The sequence below is a fragment of the Chiloscyllium punctatum genome, chromosome 13 (assembly GCF_047496795.1).
Source record: "Chiloscyllium punctatum isolate Juve2018m chromosome 13, sChiPun1.3, whole genome shotgun sequence".
Taxonomy (NCBI): domain Eukaryota; kingdom Metazoa; phylum Chordata; class Chondrichthyes; order Orectolobiformes; family Hemiscylliidae; genus Chiloscyllium; species Chiloscyllium punctatum.
The window spans coordinates 74,688,678-74,712,765 of NC_092751.1; positions in this window are offsets into that span (position 1 = coordinate 74,688,678).

The following is a 24,088-nucleotide window of genomic DNA, read 5'->3' on the forward strand; positions in this document are numbered from 1 at the left end:
AACCCACTGACAGTGCAGCACTTTCTCTGTGATAACCCACTGACAGTGCATCACTTTCTCTCTGATAACCCACTGACAGTGCAGCACTTTCCCTGTGATAACCCACTGACAGTGCAGCACTTTCCCTGTGATAACACACTGACAGTACAGCACTTTCCCTGTGATAACCCACTGACAGTACAGCACTTTCCCTGTGATAACCCACTGACAGTGCAGCACTTTCTCTGTGATAACCCACTGACAGTGCAGCACTTTCTCTGTGATAACCCACTGACAGTGCAGCACTTTCTCTGTGATAACTCACTGACAGTGCAGCACTTTCTGTGTGATAACCCACTGACAGTGCAGCACTTTCCCTGTGATAACCCACTGACAGTGCAGCACTTTCCCTGTGATAACCCACGGACAGTGCAGCATTTTCTCTGTGATAACCCACTGACAGTGCAGCACTTTCTCTGTGATAACCCACTGACAGTGCAGCACTTTCTCTGTGATAACCCACTGACAGTGCAGCACTTTCTCTGTGATAACTTACTGACAGTGCATCACTTTCTCTGTGATAACCCACCGACAGTGCAGCACTTTCCCTGTGATAACCCACTGACAGTGCAGCACTTTCCCTGTGATAACTTACTGACAGTGCAGCTGCAGCACTATCTCTGTGATAACCCACCGACAGTGCAGCACTTTCCCTGTGATAACCCGCCGACAGTGCAGCTCTTTCTCTGTGATAACCGACTGACAGTGCAGCACTTTCTCTGTGATAACCCACTGACAGTGCAGCACTTTCTCCGTGATAACTCACTGACAGTGCAGCACTTTCTCTGTGATAACCCTTTGACAGTGCAGCACTTTCCCTGTGATAACACACCGACAGTGCAGCACTTTCTCTGTGATAACCCACTGACAGTGCAGCAGTTTCTCTGTGAGAACCCACCGACAGTGCAGCACTTTCTCTGTGATAACCCACTGACAGTGCAGCACTTTCCCTGTGATAACAAACTGACAGTACAGCACTTTCCGTGTGATAACCCACGGACAGTACAGCACTTTCCCTGTGATAACCCACTGACAGGCCAGCATTTTCCCTGTGATAACCCACTGACAGTACAGCACTTTCTCTGTGATAACCCACTGACAGTGCAGCACTTTCTCTGTGATAACCCACTGACAGTGCAGCACTTTCTCTGTGATAACCCACTGACAGTGCAGCACTTTCCCTGTGATAACCCACTGACAGTGCAGCACTTTCCCTGTGATAACACACTGACAGTACAGCACTTTCCCTGTGATAACCCACTGACAGTACAGCACTTTCCCTGTGATAACCCACTGACAGTGCAGCACTTTCACTGTGATATTCCACTGACAGTGCAGCACTTTCTCTCTGATAACCCACTGACAGTGCAGCACTTTCTCTGTGATAACCCACTGACAGTGCAGCACTTTCTCTGTGATAACTCACTGACAGTGCAGCACTTTCTCTGTGATAACCCACTGACAGTGCAGCACTTTCTCTGTGATAACCCACTGACAGTGCAGCACTTTCCCTGTGATAACCCACGGACAGTGCAGCACTTTCTCTTTGATAACCCACTGACAGTGCAGCACTTTCTCTGTGATAACCCACTGACAGTGCAGCACTTTCTCTGTGATAACCCACCGACAGTACAGCACTTTGTCTGTGATAACCCACCAACAGTACAGCACTTTCCCTGTTAAAAACCACTGACAGTGCAGCACTTTCTCTGTGATAAATCACCGACAGTGCAGCAGTTTCACTGTGATAACTTACCGACATTGCAGCACTTTCTCTGTGATAACCCACTGACAGTGCAGGACTTTCTCTGTGATAACACACTGACAGTACAGCACTTTCCCTGTGATAACCCACTGACAGTAGAGCACTTTCCCTGTGATAACCCACTGACAGTGCAGCACCTTCTCTGTGATAACACACTGAGAGTACAGCACTTTCCCTGTGATAACCCACTGACAGTACAACACTTTCCCTGTGATAACCCACTGACAGTACAGCACTTTCCCTGTGATAACCCACTGACAGTGCATCAATTTCCCGGTGATAACCCACTGACGGCACAGCACTTTCCCTGTGATAACCCACTGACAGTGCAGCACTTTCCCTGTGATAACCCACTGACAGCGCAGCACTTTCTCTGTGATAAATCACCGACAGTGCAGTACTTTCCCTGTGATAACTTACTGACAGTGCAGCACTTTCTCTGTGATAACCCACCGACAGCGCAGCACTTTCCCTGTGATAACCCACTGACAGTGCAGCACTTTCCCTGTGATAACTTACTGATAGTGCAGCTGCAGCACTTTCTCTGTGATAACCCACCGACAGTGCAGCACTTTCCCTGTGATAACACACTGACAGTGCAGCACTTTCTCTGTGAGAACTCACTGAAAGTGCAGCGCTTTCCCTGTGATAAACCACTGACAGAGCAGCACTTTCCCTGTGATAACCCACTGACAGAGCAGCACTTTCTCTGTGATAACCCGCCAACAGTGCAGCACTTTCTCTGTGATAACCGACTGACAGTGCAGCACTTTCTCTATGATAACCCACTGACAGTGCAGCACTTTCTCCGTGATAACCCACTGACAGTGCAGCACTTTCTCTGTGATAACCCACTGACAGTGCAGCACTTTCCCTGTGATATCCCACTGACAGTGCAGCACTTTCTCTGTGATAACCCACTGACAGTGCAGCAGTTTCTCTGTGATAACCCACCGACAGTGCAGCACTTTCTCTGTGATAACCCACTGAGAGTGCAGCACTTTCCCTGTGATAACAAACTGACAGTACAGCACTTTCCCTGTGATAACCCACGGACAGTACAGTACTTTCCCTGTGATAACCCACTGACAGTACAGCATTTTCCCTGTGATAACCCACTGACAGTACAGCACTTTCTCTGTGATAACCCACTGACAGTGCAGCACTTTCTCTGTGATAACCAACTGACAGTGCAGCACTTTCTCTCTGATAACCCACTGACAGTGCAGCACTTGCCCTGTGATAACCCACTGACAGTGCAGCACTTTCCCTGTGATAACACACTGACAGTACAGCACTTTCTCTGTGATAACTCACTGACAGTGCAGCACTTTCTCTGTGATAACCCACTGACAGTGCAGCAGTTTCCCTGTGATAATCCACTGACAGTGCAGCACTTTCCCTGTGATAACCCACGGACAGTGCAGCACTTTCTCTGTGATAACCCACTGACAGTGCAGCACTTTCTCTGTGATAACCCACTGACAGTGCAGCACTTTCTCTGTGATAACCCACCGACAGTACAGCACTTTGTCTGTGATAACCCACCAACAGTACAGCACTTTCCCTGTGATAACCCACTGACAGTGCAACACTTTCTCTGTGATAAATCACCGACAGTGCAGCAGTTTCACTGTGATAACTTACCGACATTGCAGCACTTTCTCTGTGATAACCCACTGACAGTGCAGGACTTTCTCTGTGATAACACACTGACAGTACAGCACTTTCCCTGTGATAACCCACTGACAGTACAGCACTTTCCCTGTGATAACCCACTGACAGTGCAGCACTTTCTCTGTGATAACAAACTGACAGTACATCACTTTCCCTGTGATAACCCACTGACAGTACAGCACTTTCCCTGTGATAACCCACTGACAGTACAGCACTTTCCCTGTGATAACCCACTGACAGTGCATCAATTTCCCGGTGATAACCCACTGACGGCACAGCACTTTCCCTGTGATAACCCACTGACAGTGCAGCACTTTCTCTGTGATAAATCACCGACAGTGCAGCAGTTTCACTGTGATAACTTACCGACAGTGCAGCACTTTCTCTGTGATAAATCACCGACAGTGCAGCAGTTTCACTGCGATAAATCACTGACATTGCAGCACTTTCTCTGTGATAACTTACCGACAGTGCAGCACTTTCTCTGTGATGACTCACCGACAGTACAGCACTTTCCCTGTGATAACCCACTGACAGTGCAGCACTTTCTCTGTGATAACCCACTGACAGTGCAGCACCTTCTCTGTGATAACCCACTGACAGGGCAGCACTTTCTCTGTGATAACCCACTGACAGTGCAGCACTTTCTCTGTGATAACCCACTGACAGTGCAGCACATTCTCTGTGATAACCCACTGACAGTGCAGCACCTTCCCTGTGATAACCCACTGATAGTGCAGCACTTTCTCTGTGATAACCCACTGACAGTGCAGCACTTTCTCTGTGATAACCCAATGACAGTGCAGCACTTTCTCTGTGATAACCCACTGACAGTGCAGCACTTTCTTTGTGATAACTCGCGACAGTGCAGCACTTTCTCTGTGATAACTCACCGACAGTGCAGCACTTTCTCTGTGATAACTCACTGACAGTGCAGCACATTCTCTGTGATAAATCACTGACAGTGCAGCACTTTCTCTGTGATAACCCACCAGCAGTGCAGCAATTTCTCTGTGATAACTCACTGACAGTGCAGCACTTTCTCTGTGATAAATCACCGACTGTGCAGCACTTTCCCTGTGAGAGCTTACTGACAGTGCAGCACTTTCTCTGTGATAACCGACTGACAGTGCAGCACTTTCTCTGTGATAACCCACCAGCAGTGCAGCACTTTCTCTGTGATAACTCACTGACAGTGCAGCACTTTCTCTGTGATAACCCGCCAACAGTGCAGCACTTTCTCTGTGATAACCGACTGACAGTGCAGCACTTTCTCTATGATAACCCACTGACAGTGCAGCACTTTCTCCGTGATAACCCACTGACAGTGCAGCACTTTCTCTGTGATAACCCACTGACAGTGCAGCACTTTCCCTGTGATATCCCACTGACAGTGCAGCACTTTCTCTGTGATAACCCACTGACAGTGCAGCAGTTTCTCTGTGATAACCCACCGACAGTGCAGCACTTTCTCTGTGATAACCCACTGAGAGTGCAGCACTTTCCCTGTGATAACAAACTGACAGTACAGCACTTTCCCTGTGATAACCCACGGACAGTACAGCACTTTCCCTGTGATAACCCACTGACAGTACAGCATTTTCCCTGTGATAACCCACTGACAGTACAGCACTTTCTCTGTGATAACCCACTGACAGTGCAGCACTTTCTCTGTGATAACCCACTGACAGTGCAGCACTTTCTCTCTGATAACCCACTGACAGTGCAGCACTTTCCCTGTGATAACCCACTGACAGTGCAGCACTTTCCCTGTGATAACACACTGACAGTACAGCACTTTCTCTGTGATAACTCACTGACAGTGCAGCACTTTCTCTGTGATAACCCACTGACAGTGCAGCAGTTTCCCTGTGATAATCCACTGACAGTGCAGCACTTTCCCTGTGATAGCCCACGGACAGTGCAGCACTTTCTCTGTGATAACCCACTGACAGTGCAGCACTTTCTCTGTGATAACCCACTGACAGTGCAGCACTTTCTCTGTGATAACCCACCGACAGTACAGCACTTTGTCTGTGATAACCCACCAACAGTACAGCACTTTCCCTGTGATAACCCACTGACAGTGCAACACTTTCTCTGTGATAAATCACCGACAGTGCAGCAGTTTCACTGTGATAACTTACCGACATTGCAGCACTTTCTCTGTGATAACCCACTGACAGTGCAGGACTTTCTCTGTGATAACACACTGAGAGTACAGCACTTTCCCTGTGATAACCCACTGACAGTACAGCACTTTCCCTGTGATAACCCACTGACAGTGCAGCACTTTCTCTGTGATAACAAACTGACAGTACATCACTTTCCCTGTGATAACCCACTGACAGTACAGCACTTTCCCTGTGATAACCCACTGACAGTACAGCACTTTCCCTGTGATAACCCACTGACAGTGCATCAATTTCCCGGTGATAACCCACTGACGGCACAGCACTTTCCCTGTGATAACCCACTGACAGTGCAGCACTTTCTCTGTGATAAATCACCGACAGTGCAGCAGTTTCACTGTGATAACTTACCGACAGTGCAGCACTTTCTCTGTGATAAATCACCGACAGTGCAGCAGTTTCACTGCGATAAATCACTGACATTGCAGCACTTTCTCTGTGATAACTTACCGACAGTGCAGCACTTTCTCTGTGATGACTCACCGACAGTACAGCACTTTCCCTGTGATAACCCACTGACAGTGCAGCACTTTCTCTGTGATAACCCACTGACAGTGCAGCACCTTCTCTGTGATAACCCACTGACAGGGCAGCACTTTCTCTGTGATAACCCACTGACAGTGCAGCACTTTCTCTGTGATAACCCACCGACAGTGCAGCACTTTCTCTGTGATAACCCACTGACAGTGCAGCACCTTCCCTGTGATAACCCACTGATAGTGCAGCACTTTCTCTGTGATAACCCACTGACAGTGCGGCACTTTCTCTGTGATAACCCACTGACAGTGCAGCACTTTCTCTGTGATAACCCACTGACAGTGCAGCACTTTCTTTGTGATAACTCGCGACAGTGCAGCACTTTCTCTGTGATAACTCACCGACAGTGCAGCACTTTCTCTGTGATAACTCACTGACAGTGCAGCACATTCTCTGTGATAAATCACTGACAGTGCAGCACTTCCTCTGTGATAACCCACCAGCAGTGCAGCAATTTCTCTGTGATAACTCACTGACAGTGCAGCACTTTCTCTGTGATAAATCACCGACTGTGCAGCACTTTCCCTGTGAGAGCTTACTGACAGTGCAGCACTTTCTCTGTGATAACCGACTGACAGTGCAGCACTTTCTCTGTGATAACCCACCAGCAGTGCAGCACTTTCTCTGTGATAACTCACTGACAGTGCAGCACTTTCTCTGTGATAACTCACCGACAGTGCAGCACTTTCTCTGTGATAAATCACCGACAGTGCAGCACTTTCTCTGTGATAACCCATTGACAGTGCAGCACTTTCTCTGTGATAACCCACTGACAGTGCAGCACTTTCTCTGTGATAACTCACTGACAGTGCAGCACTTTCTCTGTGATAACCCACTGACAGTGCAGCACTTTCTCTGTGATAACCCACCGACAGTGCAGCACTTTCCCTGTGATAACCCACTGACAGTGCAGCACTTTCTCTGTGATAACGCACTGACAGTGCAGCACTTTCTCTGTGATATCCCACTGACAGTGCAGCACTTTCTCTGTGATAACCCACCGACAGTACAGCACTTTTTCTGTGATAACCCACCAACAGTGCAGCACTTTCCCTGTGATAACCCACTGACAGTGCAGCACTTTCTCTGTGATAAATAACCGACAGTGCAGCAGTTTCACTGTGATAACCCACCGACATTGCAGCACTTTCTCTGTGATAACCCACTGACAGTGCAGGACTTTCTCTGTGATAACACACTGACAGTACAGCACTTTCCCTGTGATAACCCACTGACAGTACAGCACTTTCCCTGTGATAACCCACTGACAGTGCAGCACTTTCTCTGTGTTACCAAACTGACAGTACAGCACTTTCCCTGTGATAACCCACTGACAGTACAGCACTTTCCCTGTGATAACCCACTGACAGTACAGCTCTTTCCCTGTGATAACCCACTGTCAGTGCATCAATTTCCCGGTGATAACCCACTGACGGCACAGCACTTTCCCTGTGATAACCCACTGACAGTGCAGCACTTTCTCTGTGATAAATCACCGACAGTGCAGCAGTTTCACTGTGATAACTTACCGACAGTGCAGCACTTTCTCTGTGATAAATCACCGACAGTGCAGCAGTTTCACTGCGATAAATCACTGACATTGCAGCACTTTCTCTGTGATAACTTACCGACAGTGCAGCACTTTCTCTGTGATGACTCACCGACAGTACAGCACTTTCCCTGTGATAACCCACTGACAGTGCAGCACTTTCTCTGTGATAACCCACTGACAGTGCAGCACTTTCTCTGTGATAACCCACTGACAGGGCAGCACTTTCTCTGTGATAACCCACTGACAGTGCAGCACTTTCTCTGTGATAACCCACCGACAGTGCAGCACTTTCTCTGTGATAACCCACTGACAGTGCAGCACCTTCCCTGTGATAACCCACTGATAGTGCAGCACTTTCTCTGTGATAACCCACTGACAGTGCAGCACTTTCTCTGTGAAAACCCACTGACAGTGCAGCACTTTCTCTGTGATAACCCACTGACAGTGCAGCACTTTCTTTGTGATAACTCGCGACAGTGCAGCACTTTCTCTGTGATAACTCACCGACAGTGCAGCACTTTCTCTGTGATAACTCACTGACAGTGCAGCACATTCTCTGTGATAAATCACTGACAGTGCAGCACTTTCTCTGTGATAACCCACCAGCAGTGCAGCAATTTCTCTGTGATAACTCACTGACAGTGCAGCACTTTCTCTGTGATAAATCACCGACTGTGCAGCACTTTCCCTGTGAGAGCTTACTGACAGTGCAGCACTTTCTCTGTGATAACCCACTGACAGTGCAGCACTTTCTCTGTGATAACCCACCAGCAGTGCAGCACTTTCTCTGTGATAACTCACTGACAGTGCAGCACTTTCTCTGTGATAACTCACCGACAGTGCAGCACTTTCTCTGTGATAAATCACCGACAGTGCAGCACTTTCTCTGTGATAACCCATTGACAGTGCAGCACTTTCTCTGTGATAACCCACTGACAGTGCAGCAATTTCTCTGTGATAACTCACTGACAGTGCAGCACTTTCTCTGTGATAACCCACTGACAGTGCAGCACTTTCTCTGTGATAACCCACCGACAGTGCAGCACTTTCCCTGTGATAACCCACTGACAGTGCAGCACTTTCTCTGTGATAACGCACTGACAGTGCAGCACTTTCCCTGTGATATCCCACTGACAGTGCAGCACTTTCTCTGTGATAACCCACCGACAGTACAGCACTTTTTCTGTGATAACCCACCAACTGTGCAGCACTTTCCCTGTGATAACCCACTGACAGTGCAGCACTTTCTCTGTGATAAATCACCGACAGTGCAGCAGTTTCACTGTGATAACTTACCGACAGTGCAGCACTTTCTCTGAGATAACCCACTGACAGTGCAGCACTTTCTCTGTGATAACACACTGACAGTACAGCACTTTCCCTGTGATAACCCACTGACAGCACAGCACTTTCCCTGTGATAACCCACTGACAGTGCATCCATTTTCCTTTGATAACCCACTGACAGTACAGCACTTTCCCTGTGATAACCCACTGACAGTGCAGCACTTTCTCTGTGATATTCACCGACAGTGCAGCAGTTTCACTATGATAACTTACCGACAGTGCATCACTTTCTCTCTGATAAATCACCGACAGTGCAGCAGTTTCACTGCGATAAATCACTGACATTGCAGCACTTTCTCTGTGAGAACTTACCGACAGTGCAGCACTTTCTCTGTGAAAACTCACCGACTGGACAGTACGTTCCCTGTGATAACCCACTGACAGTGCAGCACTTTCTCTGTGATAACCCACTGACAGTGCAGCACTTTCTCTGTGATAACCCACTGACAGGGCATCACTTTCTCTGCGATAACCCACTGACAGTGCAGCACTTTCTTTGTGATAACTCGCGACAGTGCAGCACTATCTCTGTGATAACCCATCGACAGTGCAGCACTTTCTCTGTGATAACCCACTGACAGTGCAGCACGTTCCCTGTGATAACCCACTGATAGTGCAGCACTTTCTCTGTGATAACCCACTGACAGTGCAGCACTTTCTCTGTGATAACCCACTGGCAGTGCAGCACTTTCTCTGTGATGACCCACTGACAGTGCAGCACTTTCTTTGTGATAACTCGCGACAGTGCCGCACTTTCTCTGTGATAACTCACCGACAGTGCAGCACTTTCTCTGTGATAACTCACTGACAGTGCAGCACATTCTCTCTGATAAATCACTGACAGTGCAGCACTTTCTCTGTGATAACCCACTAGCAGTGCAGCACTTTCTCTGTGATAACTCACTGACAGTGCAGCACTTTCTCTGTGATAAATCACCGAATGTGAAGCACTTTCCCTGTGATAGCTTACTGTCAGTGCAGCACTTTCTCTGTGATAACCCACTGACAGTGCAGCACTTTCTCTGTGATAACCCACCAGCAGTGCAGCACTTTCTCTGTGATAACTCACTGACAGTGCAGCACTTTCTCTGTGATAACTCACCGACAGTGCAGCACTTTCTCTGTGATAAATCACCGACAGTGCAGCACTTTCTCTGTGATAACCCACTGACAGTGCAGCACTTTCTCTGTGATAAATCACCGACAGTGCAGCACTTTCTCTGTGAGAACTCACTGACCGTGCAGCACTTTCTCTGTGATAAATCACTGACAGTGCAGCACTTTCCCTGTGATAGCCCACGGACAGTGCAGCACTTTCCCTGTGATAACCCACTGACAGTGCAGCACTTTCCCTGTGATAACCCACCGACAGTGCAGCACTTTCCCTGTGATAGCCCACGGACAGTGCAGCACTTTCCCTGTGATAACTTACTGACAGTGCAGCACTTTCTCTGTGATAACCCGCCGACAGTGCAGCACTTTCCCTGTGATAACCCACTGACAGTGCAGCACTTTCCCTGTGATAACTTACTGACAGTGCAGCTGCAGCACTTTCTCTGTGATAACCCACCGACAGTGCAGCACTTTCCCTGTGATGACACACTGACAGTGCAGCACTTTCTCTGTGATAACTCACTGACAGTGCAGCGCTTTCCCTGTGATAAACCACTGACAGTGCAGCACTTTCCCTGTGATATCCCACTGACAGAGCAGCACTTTCTCTGTGATAACCCGCCGACAGTGCAGCACTTTCTCCGTGATAACCTACTGACAGTGCAGCACTTTCTCTGTGATAACCCACTGACAGTGCAGCACTTTCTCCGTGATAACCCACTGACAGTGCAGCACTTTCTCTGTGATAACCACTGAGAGTGCAGCACTTTCCCTGTGATAGCCCATTGACAGTGCAGCACTTTCTCTGTGATAACCCACTGACAGAGCAGCACTTTCTCTGTGATAACCCACCGACAGTGCAGCACTTTCTCTGTGATAACCCACTGACAGTGCAGCACTTTCCCTGTGATAACACACTGACAGTACAGCACTTTCCCTGTGATAACCCACTGACAGTACAGCACTTTCCCTGTGATAACCCACTGACAGTACAGCACTTTCCCTGTGATAACCCACTGACAGTACAGCACTTTCTCTGTGATAACCCACTGACAGTGCAGCACTTTCTCTGTGATAACCCACTGACAGTGCAGCACTTTCTCTGTGATAACCCACTGACAGTGCAGCACTTTCCCTGTGATAACCCACTGAGAGTGCAGCACTTTCCCTGTGATAACACACTGACAGTACAGCACTTTCCCTGTGATAACCCACTGACAGTACAGCACTTTCCCTGTGATAACCCACTGACAGTGCAGCACTTTCTCTGTGATAACCCACTGACAGTGCAGCACTTTCTCTGTGATCACCCACCGACAGTGCAGCACTTTCCCTGTGATAACCCACTGACAGTGCAGCACTTTCTCTGTGATAACTCACTGACAGTGCAGCACTTTCTCTGTGATAACCCACTGACAGTGCAGCACTTTCTCTGTGATAACCCACCGACAGTGCAGCACTTTCCCTGTGATAACCCACGGACAGTGCAGCACTTTCTCTGTGATAACCCACTGACAGTGCAGCACTTTCTCTGTGATAACCCACTGACAGTGCAGCACTTTCTCTGTGATAACCCACTGACAGTGCAGCACTTTCTCTGTGATAACCCACTGACAGTGCAGCACTTTCTCTGTGATAACCCACTGACAGTACAGCACTTTCCCTGTGATAACCCACTGACAGTGCAGCACTTTCTCTGTGATAACCCACTGACAGTGCAGCACTTTCTCTGTGATAATCCACTGACAGTGCAGCACTTTCTCTGTGATCACCCACCGACAGTGCAGCACTTTCCCTGTGATAACCCACTGACAGTGCAGCACTTTCTCTGTGATAACTCACTGACAGTGCAGCACTTTCTGTGTGATAACCCACTGACAGTGCAGCACTTTCTCTGTGATAACCCACCGACAGTGCAGCACTTTCCCTGTGATAACCCACGGACAGTGCAGCACTTTCTCTGTGATAACCCACTGACAGTGCAGCACTTTCGTTGTGATAACCCACTGACAGTGCATCAATTTCCCGGTGATAACCCACTGACAGCACAGAACTTTCCCTGTGACAACCCACTGACAGTGCAGAACTTTCTCTGTGATAAATCACCGACAGTGCAGCAGTTTCACTGCGATAAATCACTGACATTGCAGCACTTTCTCTGTGATAACTTACCGACAGTGCAGCACTTTCTCTGTGATAACTCACCGACAGTACAGCACTTTCCCTGTGATAACCCACTGACAGTGCAGCACTTTCTCTGTGATAACCCACTGACAGTGCAGCACTTTCTCTGTGATAACCCACTGACAGGGCAGCACTTTCTCTGTGATAACCCACTGACAGTGCAGCACTTTCTTTGTGATAACTCGCGACAGTGCAGCACTTTCTCTGTGATAACTCACCGACAGTGCAGCACTTTTTCTGTGATAACTCACTGACAGTGCAGCACATTCTCTGTGATAAATCACTGACAGTGCAGCACTTTCTCTGTGATAACCCACCAGCAGTGCAGCACTTTCTCTGTGATAACTCACTGACAGTGCAGCACTTTCTCTGCGATAAATCACCGAATGTGCAGCACTTTCCCTGTGATAGCTTACTGACAGTGCAGCACTTTCTCTGTGATAACCCACTGACAGTGCAGCACTTTCTCTGTGATAACCCACCAGCAGTGCAGCTCTTTCTCTGTGATAACTCACTGACAGTGCAGCACTTTCTCTGTGATAACTCACCGACAGTGCAGCACTTTGTCTGTGATAAATCACCGACAGTGCAGCACTTTCTCTGTGATAACCCACTGACAGTGCAGCACTTTCTCTGTGATAACTCACCGAGAGTGCAGCACTTTCTCTGTGAGAACTCACTGACCGTGCAGCACTTTCGCTGTGATAAATCACTGACAGTGCAGCACTTTCCCTGTGATAACTTACTGACAGTGCAGCACTTTCTCTGTGATAACCCACCGACAGTGCAGCACTTTCCCTGTGATAACCCACTGACAGTGCAGCACTTTCCCTCTGATAACCCAGTGAGAGCGCAGCACTTTCTCTGTGAAAAATCACCGACAGTGCAGCACTTTCCCTGTGATAACTTACTGACAGTGCAGCACTTTCTCTGTGATAACCCACCGACAGTGCAGCACTTTCCCTGTGATAACCCACTGACAGTGCAGCACTTTCTCTGTGATAACTTACTGACAGTGCAGCTGCAGCACTTTCTCTGTGATAACCCACAGACAGTGCAGCACTTTCCCTGTGATAACACACTGACAGTGCAGCACTTTCTCTGTGAGAACTCACTGAAAATGCAGCGCTTTCCCTGTGATAACCCACCGACAGTGCAGCACTTTCCCTGTGATAACCCACTGACAGAGCAGCACTTTCTCTGTGATAACCGACGGACAGTGCAGCACTTTCTCTGAGATAACCCACTGACAGTGCAGCACTTTCTCCGTGATAACCCACTGACAGTGCAGCACTTTCTCTGTGATAACCCACTGACAGTGCAGCACTTTCCCTGTGATAACCCACTGACAGTGCAGCACTTTCTCTGTGATAACCCACTGACAGTGCAGCAGTTTCTCTGTGATAACCCACCGACAGTGCAGCACTTTCTCTGCGATAACCCACTGACAGTGCAGCACTTACCCTGTGATAACAAACTGACAGTACAGCACTTTCCCTGTGATAACCCACGGACAGTACAGCACTTTCCCTGTGATAACCCACTGACAGTACAGCATTTTCCCTGTGATAACCCACTGACAGTACAGCACTTTCTCTGTGATAACCCACTGACAGTGCAGCACTTTCTCTGTGATAACCCACTGACAGTGCAGCACTTTCTCTGTGATAACCCACTGACAGTGCAGTACTTTCCCTGTGATAACCCACTGACAGTGCAGCACTTTCCCTGTGATAACACACTGACAGTACAGCACTTTCCCTGTGATAACCCACTGACAGTACAGCACTTTCCCTGTGATAACCCACTGACAGTGCAGCACTTTCACTGTGATAACCCACTGACAGTGCAGCACTTTCTCTGTGATAACCCACTGACAGTGCAGCACTTTCTCTGTGATAACCCACTGACAGTGCAGCACTTTCTCTGTGATAACTCACTGACAGTGCAGCACTTTCTCTGTGATAACCCACTGACAGTGCAGCACTTTCTCTGTGATAACCCACTGACAGTGCAGCACTTTCCCTGTGATAACCCACGGACAGTGCAGCACTTTCTCTGTGATAACCCACTGACAGTGCAGCACTTTCTCTGTGATAACCCACTGATAGTGCAGCACTTTCTCTGTGATAACCCACCGACAGTACAGCACTTTGTCTGTGATAACCCACCAACAGTACAGCACTTTCCCTGTGATAACCCACTGACAGTGCAGCACTTTCTCTCTGATAAATCACCGACAGTGCAGCAGTTTCACTGTGATAACTTACCGACATTGCAGCACTTTCTCTGTGATAACCCACTGACAGTGCAGGACTTTCTCTGTGATAACACACTGACAGTACAGCACTTTCCCTGTGATAACCCACTGACAGTACAGCACTTTCCCTGTGATAACCCACTGACAGTGCAGCACTTTCTCTGTGATATCACACTGACAGTACAGCACTTTCCCTGTGATAACCCACTGACAGTACAGCACTTTCCCTGTGATAACCCACTGACGGCACAGCACTTTCCCTGTGATAACCCACTGACAGTGCAGCACTTTCTCTGTGATAAATCACCGACAGTGCAGCAGTTTCACTGTGATAACTTACCGACAGTGCAGCACTTTCTCTGTGATAAATCACCGACAGTGCAGCAGTTTCACTGCGATAAATCACTGACATTGCAGCACTTTCTCTGTGATAACTTACCGACAGTGCAGCACTTTCTCTGTGATAACTCACCGACAGTACAGCACTTTCTTTGTGATAACCCACTGACAGTGCAGCACTTTCTCTGTGATAACCCACTGACAGTGCAGCACTTTCTCTGTGATACCCCACTGACAGGGCAGCACTTTCTCTGTGATAACCCACCGACAGTGCAGCACTTTCTCTGTGATAACTCACTGACAGTGCAGCACTTTCTCTGTGATAACCCACTGACAGTGCAGCACTTTCTCTGTGATAACCCACCGACAGTGCAGCACTTTCCCTGTGATAACCCACTGACAGTGCAGCACTCTCTCTGTGATAACCCACTGACAGTGCAGCACATTCTCTGTGATAACCCACTGACAGTGCAGCACTTTCTCTGTGATAACCCACCGACAGTACAGCACTTTTTCTGTGATAACCCACCAACAGTGCAGCACTTTCCCTGTGATAACCCACTGACAGTGCAGCACTTTCTCTGTGATAAATCACTGACATTGCAGCACTTTCTCTGTGAGATCTTACCGACAGTGCAGCACTTTCTCTGTGATAACTCACCGACAGTACAGCACGTTCCCTGTGATAACCCACTGACAGTGCAGCACTTTCTCTGTGATAACCCACTGACAGTGCAGCACTTTCTCTGTGATAACCCACTGACAGTGCAGCACTTTCTCTGTGAAAACCCACTGACAGGGCAGCACTTTCTCTGTGATAACCCACTGACAGTGCAGCACTTTCTTTGTGATAACTCGCGACAGTGCAGCACTTTCTCTGTGATAACCCACCGACAGTGCAGCACTTTCTCTGTGATAACCCACTGACAGTGCAGCACGTTCCCTGTGATAACCCACTGACAGTGCAGCACTTTCTCTGTGATAACCCACTGAGAGTGCAGCACTTTCTCTGTGATTACCCACTGACAGTGCAGCACTTTCTTTGTGATAACTCGCGACAGTGCAGCACTTTCTCTGTGATAACTCACCGACAGTGCAGCACTTTCTCTGTGATAACTCACTGACAGTGCAGCACATTCTCTGTCATAAATCACTGACAGTGCAGCACTTTCTCTGTGATAACCCACCAGCAGTGCAGCATTTTCTCTGTGATAACTCACTGACAGTGCAGCACTTTCTCTGTGATAAATCACCGAATGTGCAGCACTTTCCCTGTGATACCTTACTGACAGTGCAGCACTTTCTCTGTGATAACCCACTGACAGTGCAGCACTTTCTCTGTCATAACCCACCAGCAGTGCAGCACGTTCTCTGTGATAACTCACTGACAGTGCAGCACTTTCTCTGTGATAACTCACCGACAGTGCAGCACTTTCTCTGTGATAAATCATCGACAGTGCAGCACTTTCTCTGTGATAACCCACTGACAGTGCGGCACTTTCTCTGTGATAAATCACTGACAGTGCAGCACTTTCCCTGTGATAACTTACTGACAGTGCAGCACTTTCTCTGTGATAACCCACCGACAATGCAGCACTTTCCCTGTGATAACCCACTGACAGTGCAGCACTTTCCCTGTGATAACCCACTGACAGTGCAGCACTTTCTCTGTGATAAATCACCGACAGTGCAGCACTTTCCCTGTGATAACTTACTGACAGTGCAGCACTTTCTCTGTGATAACCCACCGACAGTGCAGCACTTTCCCTGTGATAACCCACTGACAGTGCAGCACTTTCCCTGTGATAACTTACTGACAGTGCAGCTGCAGCACTTTCTCTGTGATAACCCACCGACAGTGCAGCACTTTCCCTGTGATAACACACTGACAGTGCAGCACTTTCTCTGTGATAACTCACTGACAGTGCAGCGCTTTCCCTGTGATAACCCACTGACAGTGCAGCACTTTCCCTGTGATAACCTACTGACAGTGCAGCACTTTCTCTGTGATAACCCACTGACAGTGCAGCACTTTCTCCGTGATAACCCACTGACAGTGCAGCACTTTCTCTGTGATAACCCACTGACAGTGCAGCACTTTCCCTGTGATAACCCACTGACAGTGCAGCACTTTCTCTGTGATAACCCACTGACAGTGCAGCACTTTCCCTGTGATAACCCACCGACAGTGCAGCACTTTCCCTGTGATAACCCACTGACAGTGCAGCACTTTCTCTGTGATAACTCACTGACAGTGCAGCACTTTCTCTGTGATAACCCACTGACAGTGCAGCACTTTCTCTGTGATAACCCACCGACAGTGCAGCACTTTCGCTGTGATAACCCACGGACAGTGCAGCACTTTCTCTGTGATAACCCACTGACAGTGCAGCACTTTCTCTGTGATAAATCACTGACAGTGCAGCACTTTCCCTGTGATAACTTACTGACAGTGCAGCACTTTCTCTGTGATAACCCACCGACAATGCAGCTCTTTCCCTGTGATAACCCACTGACAGTGCAGCACTTTCCCTGTGATAACCCACTGACAGTGCAGCACTTTCTCTGTGATAAATCACCGACAGTGCAGCACTTTCCCTGTGATAACTTACTGACAGTGCAGCACTTTCTCTGTGATAACCCACTGACAGTGCAGCACTTTCTCTGTGATAACCCACTGACAGTGCAGCACTTTCTCTGTGATAACCCACTGACAGTGCAGCACTTTCTCTGTGATAAATCACCGACAGTGCAGCAGTTTCACTGTGATAACTTACCGACATTGCAGCACTTTCTCTGTGATAACCCACTGACAGTGCAGCACTTTCCCTGTGATAACACACTGACAGTACAACAATTTCCCTGTGATAACCCACTGACAGTACAGCACTTTCCCTGTGATAACCCACTGACAGTGCATCAATTTCCCGGTTATAACCCACTGACGGCACAGCACTTTCCCTGTGATAACCCACTGACAGTGCAGCACTTTCCCTGTGATAACCCACTGACAGAGCAGCACTTTCTCTGTGATAACCCGCCGACAGTGCAGCACTTTCTCTGTGATAACCGACGGACAGTGCAGCACTTTCTCTGAGATAACCCACTGACAGTGCAGCACTTTCTCCGTGATAACCCACTGACAGTGCAGCACTTTCTCTGTGATAAACCACTGACAGTGCAGCACTTTCCCTGTGATAACCCACTGACAGTGCAGCACTTTCTCTGTGATAACCCACTGACAGTGCAGCAGTTTCTCTGTGATAACCCACCGACAGTGCAGCACTTTCTCTGCGATAACCCACTGACAGTGCAGCACTTACCCTATGATAACAAACTGACAGTACAGCACTTTCCCTGTGATAACCCACGGACAGTACAGCACTTTCCCTGTGATAACCCACTGACAGTACAGCATTTTCCCTGTGATAACCCACTGACAGTACAGCACTTTCTCTGTGATAACCCACTGACAGTGCAGCACTTTCTCTGTGATAACCCACTGACAGTGCAGCACTTTCTCTGTGATAACCCACTGACAGTGCAGTACTTTCCCTGTGATAACCCACTGACAGTGCAGCACTTTCCCTGTGATAACACACTGACAGTACAGCACTTTCCCTATGATAACCCACTGACAGTACAGCACTTTCCCTGTGATAACCCACTGACAGTGCAGCACTTTCACTGTGATAACCCACTGACAGTGCAGCACTTTCTCTGTGATAACCCACTGACAGTGCAGCACTTTCTCTGTGATAACCCACTGACAGTGCAGCACTTTCTCTGTGATAACTCACTGACAGTGCAGCACTTTCTCTGTGATAACCCACTGACAGTGCAGCACTTTCTCTGTGATAACCCACTGACAGTGCAGCACTTTCCCTGTGATAACCCACGGACAGTGCAGCACTTTCTCTGTGATAACCCACTGACAGTGCAGCACTTTCTCTGTGATAACCCACTGACAGTGCAGCACTTTCTCTGTGATAACCCACCGACAGTACAGCACTTTGTCTGTGATAACCCACCAACAGTACAGCACTTTCCCTGTGATAACCCACTGACAGTGCAGCACTTTCTCTCTGATAAATCACCGACAGTGCAGCAGTTTCACTGTGATAACTTACCGACATTGCAGCACTTTCTCTGTGATAACCCACTGACAGTGCAGGACTTTCTCTGTGATAGCACACTGACAGTACAGCACTTTCCCTGTGATAACCCACTGACAGTACAGCACTTTCACTGTGATAACCCACTGACAGTACAGCACTTTCCCTGTGATAACCCACTGACAGTGCAGCACTTTCTCTGTGATAAATCACCGACAGTGCAGCAGTTTCACTGTGATAACTTACCGACAGTGCAGCACTTTCTCTGTGATAAATCACCGACAGTGCAGCAGTTTCACTGCGATAAATCACTGACATTGCAGCACTTTCTCTGTGATAACTTACCGACAGTGCAGCACTTTCTCTGTGATAACTCACCGACAGTACAGCACTTTCCCTGTGATAACCCACTGACAGTGCAGCACTTTCTCTGTGATAACCCACTGACAGTGCAGCACTTTCTCTGTGATAACCCACTGACAGGGCAGCACTTTCTCTGTGATAACCCACCGACAGTGCAGCACTTTCTCTGTGATAACTCACTGACAGTGCAGCACTTTCTCTGTGATAACCCACTGACAGTGCAGCACTTTCTCTGTGATAACCCACCGACAGTGCAGCACTTTCCCTGTGATAACCCACTGACAGTGCAGCACTTTCTCTGTGATAACCCACTGACAGTGCAGCACATTCTCTGTGATAACCCACTGACAGTGCAGCACTTTCTCTGTGATAACCCACCGACAGTACAGCACTTTTTCTGTGATAACCCACCAACAGTGCAGCACTTTCTCTGTGATAACTCACTGACAGTGCAGCACTTTCTCTGTGATAACCCACTGACAGTGCAGCACTTTCTCTGTGATAACCCACCGACAGTGCAGCACTTTCCCTGTGATAACCCACTGACAGTGCAGCACTTTCTCTGTGATAACCCACTGACAGTGCAGCACATTCTCTGTGATAACCCACTGACAGTGCAGCACTTTCTCTGTGATAACCCACCGACAGTACAGCACTTTTTCTGTGATAACCCACCAACAGTGCAGCACTTTCTCTGTGATAACCCACTGACAGTGCAGCACATTCTCTGTGATAACCCACTGACAGTGCAGCACTTTCTCTGTGATAACCCACTGACAGTGCAGCACTTTCTCTGTGATAACCCACTGACAGTGCAGCACTTTCTCTGTGATAACCCACTGACAGTGCAGCACTTTCTCCGTGATAACCCACTGACAGTGCAGCACTTTCTCTGTGATAACCCACTGACAGTGCAGCACTTTCCCTGTGATAACCCACTGACAGTGCAGCACTTTCTCTGTGATAACCCACTGACAGTGCAGCACTTTCCCTGTGATAACCCACCGACAGTGCAGCACTTTCCCTGTGATAACCCACTGACAGTGCAGCACTTTCTCTGTGATAACTCACTGACAGTGCAGCACTTTCTCTGTGATAACCCACTGACAGTGCAGCACTTTCTCTGTGATAACCCACCGACAGTGCAGCACTTTCGCTGTGATAACCCACGGACAGTGCAGCACTTTCTCTGTGATAACCCACTGACAGTGCAGCACTTTCTCTGTGATAAATCACTGACAGTGCAGCACTTTCCCTGTGATAACTTACTGACAGTGCAGCACTTTCTCTGTGATAACCCACCGACAATGCAGCACTTTCCCTGTGATAACCCACTGACAGTGCAGCACTTTCCCTGTGATAACCCACTGACAGTGCAGCACTTTCTCTGTGATAAATCACCGACAGTGCAGCACTTTCCCTGTGATAACTTACTGACAGTGCAGCACTTTCTCTGTGATAACCCACTGACAGTGCAGCACTTTCTCTGTGATAACCCACTGACAGTGCAGCACTTTCTCTGTGATAACCCACTGACAGTGCAGCACTTTCTCTGTGATAAATCACCGACAGTGCAGCAGTTTCACTGTGATAACTTACCGACATTGCAGCACTTTCTCTGTGATAACCCACTGACAGTGCAGCACTTTCCCTGTGATAACACACTGACAGTACAACAATTTCCCTGTGATAACCCACTGACAGTACAGCACTTTCCCTGTGATAACCCACTGACAGTGCATCAATTTCCCGGTTATAACCCACTGACGGCACAGCACTTTCCCTGTGATAACCCACTGACAGTGCAGCACTTTCCCTGTGATAACCCACTGACAGAGCAGCACTTTCTCTGTGATAACCCGCCGACAGTGCAGCACTTTCTCTGTGATAACCGACGGACAGTGCAGCACTTTCTCTGAGATAACCCACTGACAGTGCAGCACTTTCTCCGTGATAACCCACTGACAGTGCAGCACTTTCTCTGTGATAACCCACTGACAGTGCAGCACTTTCCCTGTGATAACCCACTGACAGTGCAGCACTTTCTCTGTGATAACCCACTGACAGTGCAGCAGTTTCTCTGTGATAACCCACCGACAGTGCAGCACTTTCTCTGCGATAACCCACTGACAGTGCAGCACTTACCCTATGATAACAAACTGACAGTACAGCACTTTCCCTGTGATAACCCACGGACAGTACAGCACTTTCCCTGTGATAACCCACTGACAGTACAGCATTTTCCCTGTGATAACCCACTGACAGTACAGCACTTTCTCTGTGATAACCCACTGACAGTGCAGCACTTTCTCTGTGATAACCCACTGACAGTGCAGCACTTTCTCTGTGATAACCCACTGACAGTGCAGTACTTTCCCTGTGATAACCCACTGACAGTGCAGCACTTTCCCTGTGATAACACACTGACAGTACAGCACTTTCCCTGTGATAACCCACTGACAGTACAGCACTTTCCCTGTGATAACCCACTGACAGTGCAGCACTTTCACTGTGATAACCCACTGACAGTGCAGCACTTTCTCTGTGATAACCCACTGACAGTGCAGCACTTTCTCTGTGATAACCCACTGACAGTGCAGCACTTTCTCTGTGATAACTCACTGACAGTGCAGCACTTTCTCTGTGATAACCCACTGACAGTGCAGCACTTTCTCTGTGATAACCCACTGACAGTGCAGCACTTTCCCTGTGATAACCCACGGACAGTGCAGCACTTTCTCTGTGATAACCCACTGACAGTGCAGCACTTTCTCTGTGATAACCCACTGATAGTGCAGCACTTTCTCTGTGATAACCCACCGACAGTACAGCACTTTGTCTGTGATAACCCACCAACAGTACAGCACTTTCCCTGTGATAACCCACTGACAGTGCAGCACTTTCTCTCTGATAAATCACCGACAGTGCAGCAGTTTCACTGTGATAACTTACCGACATTGCAGCACTTTCTCTGTGATAACCCACTGACAGTGCAGGACTTTCTCTGTGATAACACACTGACAGTACAGCACTTTCCCTGTGATAACCCACTGACAGTACAGCACTTTCCCTGTGATAACCCACTGACAGTGCAGCACTTTCTCTGTGATATCACACTGACAGTACAGCACTTTCCCTGTGATAACCCACTGACAGTACAGCACTTTCCCTGTGATAACCCACTGACGGCACAGCACTTTCCCTGTGATAACCCACTGACAGTGCAGCACTTTCTCTGTGATAAATCACCGACAGTGCAGCAGTTTCACTGTGATAACTTACCGACAGTGCAGCACTTTCTCTGTGATAAATCACCGACAGTGCAGCAGTTTCACTGCGATAAATCACTGACATTGCAGCACTTTCTCTGTGATAACTTACCGACAGTGCAGCACTTTCTCTGTGATAACTCACCGACAGTACAGCACTTTCTTTGTGATAACCCACTGACAGTGCAGCACTTTCTCTGTGATAACCCACTGACAGTGCAGCACTTTCTCTGTGATACCCCACTGACAGGGCAGCACTTTCTCTGTGATAACCCACCGACAGTGCAGCACTTTCTCTGTGATAACTCACTGACAGTGCAGCACTTTCTCTGTGATAACCCACTGACAGTGCAGCACTTTCTCTGTGATAACCCACCGACAGTGCAGCACTTTCCCTGTGATAACCCACTGACAGTGCAGCACTCTCTCTGTGATAACCCACTGACAGTGCAGCACATTCTCTGTGATAACCCACTGACAGTGCAGCACTTTCTCTGTGATAACCCACCGACAGTACAGCACTTTTTCTGTGATAACCCACCAACAGTGCAGCACTTTCCCTGTGATAACCCACTGACAGTGCAGCACTTTCTCTGTGATAAATCACTGACATTGCAGCACTTTCTCTGTGAGATCTTACCGACAGTGCAGCACTTTCTCTGTGATAACTCACCGACAGTACAGCACGTTCCCTGTGATAACCCACTGACAGTGCAGCACTTTCTCTGTGATAACCCACTGACAGTGCAGCACTTTCTCTGTGATAACCCACTGACAGTGCAGCACTTTCTCTGTGAAAACCCACTGACAGGGCAGCACTTTCTCTGTGATAACCCACTGACAGTGCAGCACTTTCTTTGTGATAACTCGCGACAGTGCAGCACTTTCTCTGTGATAACCCACCGACAGTGCAGCACTTTCTCTGTGATAACCCACTGACAGTGCAGCACGTTCCCTGTGATAACCCACTGACAGTGCAGCACTTTCTCTGTGATAACCCACTGAGAGTGCAGCACTTTCTCTGTGATTACCCACTGACAGTGCAGCACTTTCTTTGTGATAACTCGCGACAGTGCAGCACTTTCTCTGTGATAACTCACCGACAGTGCAGCACTTTCTCTGTGATAACTCACTGACAGTGCAGCACATTCTCTGTCATAAATCACTGACAGTGCAGCACTTTCTCTGTGATAACCCACCAGCAGTGCAGCATTTTCTCTGTGATAACTCACTGACAGTGCAGCACTTTCTCTGTGATAAATCACCGAATGTGCAGCACTTTCCCTGTGATACCTTACTGACAGTGCAGCACTTTCTCTGTGATAACCCACTGACAG